The 7,013-nt window shown below is 36.9% G+C and overlaps 1 pseudogene; it reads right to left on the bottom strand.

Annotated features, from left to right (window-relative positions):
* Nucleotides 1-332: 332 nt before the first annotated feature.
* On the bottom strand, nt 333-1,252 carry LOC121135335 (annotated as a pseudogene).
* Nucleotides 1,253-7,013: the final 5,761 nt, after the last annotated feature.

Raw genomic sequence — 7,013 nt, 5'->3', positions numbered from 1 at the left:
GCCTGTTAAATCACCAATCAGCCAAGATCATCTGACAGAATGAAGGCCACAAGAATTGCATTTTCAATTACAGCATTTTGCTGGATAATTTGCACATCAGATGGGCAAAGGGGAGAATCCACAGCTTCAAGCTGAATCATACAATTGGCCCCAAACAATAGGATTTGATCATGTAGGCTGCTGATTCAACCAGCTGACAAAATGATCATGTTCATTTCTGCTGATCTTAAAAAAGCAATGTGCCACATACTTAACATTCTTTATTAAGAGTGACTGATGAGCAAACAACTGCACACCAAGCAAAACTTAGCACTTTCATACTTAAAATGTGATTAAATTGTGTGTGTCCTTATCCAAACCAAACAAATCTTAGATGATTTAGAGTAGTGATTCATGAGAACAATGGGAACAAACGATGGAAAACAGAGAGATATGAGACAATCGATGTTCACCAGCCACCAATTATGATTATATAAAAGAGTAACATAGCTTCTTAATATGGAGGAGAGGGTATAAAATGCCAGAAATGTAGAAACAAGGATCAGAATGCTCTGGGTGACTATGGATTCAGCGGAGTTTCTGCTGGGACCATTATTCCTTTGTATGTGTTGAATCCTCTGCTTGTGTCTATACAGTATGACAATCATGGAAGCACTGGACCAGCCATGAGAACAGAAAAAAAGATTTTAGGGAAAACCACCAATGATGCATAGAGTGAAGAGCCAATTTCATTCCACTCAACAATGGAGCAGTATCCAGTATCTCATCTTCTTGACATATTTGTGCTATCCCTGTTGACAAATGTGTATGCAAAAGAAATAAAATTTATCATTATGTAGAGGATACAAATGAGGGAGATGTGGCAACCAATGTTCTTCTCAACTTTGACTTTATGATCCTTCCAACATGATTTCCTGGGACTAATGGTCAAAGACTGGAAGACACTCAAGAAGCATGTGGTGCCAATGGACACACTCCTACTAAATGTTTCAATGTATAACAAGAACTTGCATCCAAAATCATTCAGGAACTTCTTAAATCCCCAAACTGCAATTGTTTGTGGCACTCCTGCAGAAAGAATGATCAAGGCATTGGCTGCCACTAGGTGCATGAGAATCAAATCAGTGGACTTTAGTTTGTTTTCTCTGCAGTAAAGGACTAGATAGTAGAAAATTAGATAGAAATTTCCCAGAATTCCAGCTGTAGTTTGTAGTAAGTACAAAAAGCTGAATGCCAGATTCCAAGAATCCATTCTACCATTTGGCATAATTTCAATCAGAATATGGATACACTATTCTTCTGTTCAAAATAAAAAATACAGCAAATATTTTCGGCCTTTGTTTAATGACGAAGCATTTAACTGATAGGCCTACTGAAAGACTGAAACACGAGATTTAATAGAAGGTCTCAAAAAGCTCAGGTGTTCAAGACCAACCCCAACCATTAAAAAGAGCTTATCCTAAAGTTTGACAGAATGAGGTAGGCTCCGTATATGTTATTGTGAGAATGAGCAATACCTCAGAATGTACACAAGATGGAAGGAGAGTCATCATGTTTCCTAGAAAACAAAATATTCACAATGATGTTCTATTGGCCCATGAAAACCAATGAAATGTTAGAGCCAATAGAACAAACACAATGCATGATTTTCAGAATTTATTGACATTTTCTAGTCAAGGTGTGGGGAAAGACAACACCTTAAAAATGTTGACAAAAACTAAATATATTAATAATTTTATATCTTAACTAAAATTACAAATACAAAGTGACAATTTTATTATAATGCTCAGAGTATAACTTTGGTCTTTTTCATGACAAATGTTCCTTCATCTTGGCTCACATGTAACCATCTTTGGTTTAATCTGAAACTAACTCTCCTTTACGTATTTCCTTCAGGAAATTTCTCTAGGAAAAATGCCAAAACCTTTACTAATGGGGAGAGAACATGCCCCAAATAAATGCATATTTTTAGCTTCTTTTTAAAGTTTTTGATTGCATTAATGCACATCCACATGTGACAACTTCAAATCAGGAAACACATGCAGTAGTAGGATTGCCTTTAAAAGCTCTCTGTAAGAATTGTTGTCTGCACTGTTAGAAGTGTTTTCTTCCAAGTAGTAACCAAATCCACTGAATACAACCTCACAATATCACCTTTGGTCATGTTGAGTAGTCTTTTGTACTTTACCCTACAACAGACTAGATCAGGAAAAGTTATTAAAAACAAAAAATGAATGATAGTGATGCTTTAACTGACAACTTCCATCATTATAAGACATGGATTCATGAAAATCATAATACATAGACACACACACACACACACACACACACACACATGTGCACACCATATCAGGCCTGTGAGATAGAAAGAGAAATCTGGAATGATGAAACCTCACAGAATATACAGCAGAATAGAGTAAGGCAGAAAATGCTGCCATAAAAGGCATGGAGAAATACATTGTCTGATAAATGACAAGTACTGGAGTGATGTGTTCTTTTTCTCAGTTGAAATTGTGTCTGGGATAATCATGCACCACTTCATTGGATTAGACCGGAAATGATAGAAAAAACGACAGTGGGTTAAACAGTCCACCAATGCAGTGAAGTCAGAGTAAAGTCACAACACCCCATACTCTATTCCATTAGAGGAAGTTGTTTGAAATCCTCTTAAGGAGATGAGATCTTTTTGATGTAGTAGTCAGAAGCAGCTATGAATCATTATCATTTTCAACCATGCAATTCTAGGAAAAATCCAGCAATGCAATGACAGCCACCTGAACAATCAAGAACTGGGTCAAACTGGATTATATATCTTGGGGTCTGAATAGTTCTAAACAAAGTGGAGATATGAACTCTGACCTTAGGAACTACCAGATACTAGGAGTGTCCCCATCTACATGTACTGGCACTGTAGCACATCCTAGGGAATGGCTACAGCAGAATATACAAAGTCTTCTACTAAGTGAGATAAAACAGTCCCAGAAACATCACCAGATTTCATTCTGTGTCAAAGAGTTTTAATAGTTACGAGAGTTAGATTCATGTCTTTAAGTAGGATGAATACATATTGAGCCCAGGTAACTAGAATGTGACCCATGAGAGAGTTAAAAAGAGTTTCCATGAGCAAGACTATGGAAGGAGAAAACAACGTAGGAGAATAGAAGGAAAATATTGAGCATGCAAAAGATAAGCTCGAATAGGAGTGGAGAAATGGGGAGATGAAGGAGTGGGTCAACCAAAATTAAATATGAAATATTCTTAAAGAAACATTTAATTTTATGCTAACTAAAAGAAAAGACAATAAAATGAACAAAAAGAAAAAAGAGAATTAAAATACCAAGCTTGGGCTTGTTTGTAGATAAACCAAGAACATTGTAGCTTTGTAATACCGCTGAATATAAATACCAATGTTGTGCAAAACTGGTTTCATCTGCTTCAGTAGAACAAATATTAACCTAGTACAATACTTCCATTTCTAAGATTAACTCCTGTCTTTGTCTTGGATTCTGTTGCTGTGAAGACTCACCATGACCATGACAATTCTTATAAATAAAAACATTTCATTGGTACATGCTTACAGTTTCAGAATTTTAGGCCTTTATTTTCATGGCTTCAAGCTTATATGGAACTAAGAGTTTTACATCTCATTACATATGCTGCAAATAGTGAACTAAGTCCAAGATTTGGAATTACTTTAGCATGTAGAATTCAAAGACTGGCCAAGGTGCTTGAAGACTTTTGCCTATGTTTAACTGCTACACACTGCAAAGTCACACATTAATTATACAACTACGATAACATGAAACAACTGAGAAGAAATAAGGATTCTTCTATGGATTAAATCAGTAAAATGTTGTATTTGGCATTACTCTCTTGTGAATGAATTGGCTTTTTCGTGCTGAGGTTTTTTCCCATAGCTTACTCCTTTCTGCAATAAACTTGGGATTTACTTCCCACAAATTAGCGCTATATGATCCTTTATTGGGAATAAGTTTTCCCATGCATTTGGAGTTTACTGACTACACAACCTTGATATATGTAAAATCTGTTCTCAATTATCAGATCCTAGTTTATTGATTACATTCCTTAGTGATGTATGAAACCTGTTTTCCACACTCCTATATAATTGAAGATATCTGTTTCCCTGCAAATATCTATATTGACAGGCATTTGGTTAGTGTTTAGGACCCAGGCTAAAGCATTTCATATAAGACTTCCGCAGATATCCAAGGACATAGAATTACTATGAACCCAAAATTGCTGTTTTATAACTGTCTAGATGGACAGGAAAAAATACACATGCCTGCTTTTTACTTCACTAGGAGATAGAAAAGAAATAATCTAAACTAACCCTGCACTAAAAAATTATGAAACTTCCTCTTTTATTAACTCAAGATTTTAGCTCAGAGATTTATTGCTCCCCTGTGTTTCTCCTGAGAAGATAAAGCAAAGGCAAACAGCCCATTTGCTCATGTTCAGGGAAAAGTAAAACTTTCTTGAAGGCCTGTGCTACCACTGAGACTATATCACTGGAAGGTGCTAGGTAGGTTTTGTTTCTTGTACAAATTAAGATCAGACACTCATTGACTTATAACCCTAATCAATGGAAGCTAAGTATTTCTCCTAGCAGTTTTAGTTCACTACTCTGTGTGTAAACCTTATTTGCATTGCTGATGCTGAAAAACTCAAGAATCATACTGAATTACTCTTGTAAATGTATATATACCTATACCCACAAGAATTAAGGAGAAACAGAGAAAGGAAAAACAGTGAAAGAAGAGAACATAAGAATGAAGGAAAATGCAATGAGCAATTTTCTGTGACTGAGTTCGTTCTTCCCTCATATGTTAGTTCCTTCCATATTTGCGTTTCCTTTATTTGAAAGCAAGTCATTTTAAAGTATTCAATAGTTAACAAATCATAAGTTTCTCCCTTCCCATGTTATCATGTCTAGCAGTATCATCCTTGTTCAAGCCTTGTTTCAGAAGCAACATTTCTAGAAGATAAAAATCTCACATCAAACTTTGTGTTTCTTTCTTGAAATATTTAAATGTCTATTCTATTCTGATCCCATACTGTAGATGAATTTGGAGTGTATAGTTGTATCAGGTAGCACTAGCTGACACACAATTAATACTTTATGGAGATTTGTCATGTTTAATTTTGCTATATTTTTCCTCATGGATTGAAAACCATAGTTTTATGATGAAGGTTGAGGCCTACACTGTTCTGTGGGTGTAAGCATAGATACTTAGAATATGGCTACTAATTATTGTAGTTTAATAAAATGAAAATAGCATACTCACTTGTTCTGGGTTCCAACATCAGACATGATTTACCTCCATAAAGTGCAAACATTTTCAAATTCCTTTGACATGGCTGTTAGAAGCCTGAAAAGAAGCCAGAAAAATATCCAACAAAAAGTGTTTTTTATATACCTCATAGATTTCCTTTCAACCTTTAACAGGAGAAAACTATGATGCTTGTAAGAAAATGGATGTAAGCAGTATTATAATAATTGAACACAGCAAGTCATGGATGAACCAGCTATAGAATTATTATGGTGGCAAATGTGTTTAATCCAAGCATTCAGGCAAAATGCTGGCAGGTCTGTGAGTTTAACACCAGGGTAGTCTAAGTATTTAGTTCCACATCAGCCAGAGAAATGTAGAGAGATCCCCAGAGAAGTTGGAATGAATCAAGATCTTCTGAGCAGATTGGGAGCACAGTGTGGGAGAGAAGAAATGAAGCAAGGAAAAAGAGAGGGAGAGATGAGGAAGGGAGATAGGAAAGGAGATACAAAAATATAGGGAACCATTCTTGCTTTGAGGGGAGATCTCACACTAGTGAATACTCCAGAGATCTACAAGGATGACAGCAACTGGCAAACTAATCAGTAGTGGAAAGACTACATTAAATGCCCCTCCCTAATAATGATTCTGACAACTGTCCTACATACCATCATAGAACCTCCACCCAGTGACACAAGGAAGCAGAGGCATACACTCATCTAAACATTCCTGGGAGGACCCAGGCTCACCTACAAGAGTCCAGATTGACAGAGCATCCCTCATTTCGGGATGGACACCCAAAGTCCCTTTGTGTGACAGGGATAAATACTAATCTACTACCCAAAGCCCAATAGATTGCCTAGCTCTCCTCACTGACACCTAAATTGAGGGAGTCTGGATCAATCCCATGCTGGCCTCTCAGGATTAAGTCTGGGGTCCATTATCCCCCCATTGTTCAAGTAAGCTGTTTCTCTGGGTTTCATCAGTCCAGGCCTGACCCCTTTGCTCATCACTCCTCCCTCTCTGTCACTGGTCTCCAGGAGTTCAGTTCTATGTTTAGCTGAGAGTTTCTGCCTTTGCTTCCTTCTGTCACTGGATGGAGGTTCGAGGATGGTATATAAGATAGTTGTCAAAATCATTATCAGGGAGGGGCATTTAAGGTAGTCTCTCCCCTACTGCTTAGTTTGCCAGTTGGTGTCATCCTTGTAGATCTCTGGACATCACACTAGTGCCAGATCTCCCCTGAAACCTAGAGTGACTCCCTCTTTAATGGTATCTCTCATCCTCCTTTTTTACAAAAAAAATCTTGGTCTACCTATACTAAGACTGGCTTCAAACTTCCCAAAGTAGTCATTTTAAGGCATATGATAAGACAGCCTTCCTAATAAGTTCTATTAAGGGAAATACATAATCTTCCATACTTTCTCATTGTTTAGCATAAACATTCCAAATAAGAGCATCAGTTAAGGACAATGCAATTCCCCTATAATGAGATTGATAACATCCTTATATGACATCCTAGAGCCTTCATCAAGTGGCTGATGGAAGCACATGCAGATACCCTTAGTTAAATGATGAACTGAAATCCTGGAACCCACTTGCAGAGAGGGAGGAATGTCCCATTCTAAATAAGATTCATAATTAAGAACAATTTTAAAAGCTGAGGAATACAAATGATCTTGGATTCCAGGTACCGTGACATACAGATTAAGACAGACTCAA

Source organism: Mesocricetus auratus, unplaced genomic scaffold (assembly GCF_017639785.1).
Source record: "Mesocricetus auratus isolate SY011 unplaced genomic scaffold, BCM_Maur_2.0 Super-Scaffold_100037, whole genome shotgun sequence".
In the NCBI taxonomy this organism is placed as follows: Eukaryota; Metazoa; Chordata; class Mammalia; order Rodentia; family Cricetidae; genus Mesocricetus; species Mesocricetus auratus.
This window is presented reverse-complemented; position numbering and strand designations above follow the sequence as displayed.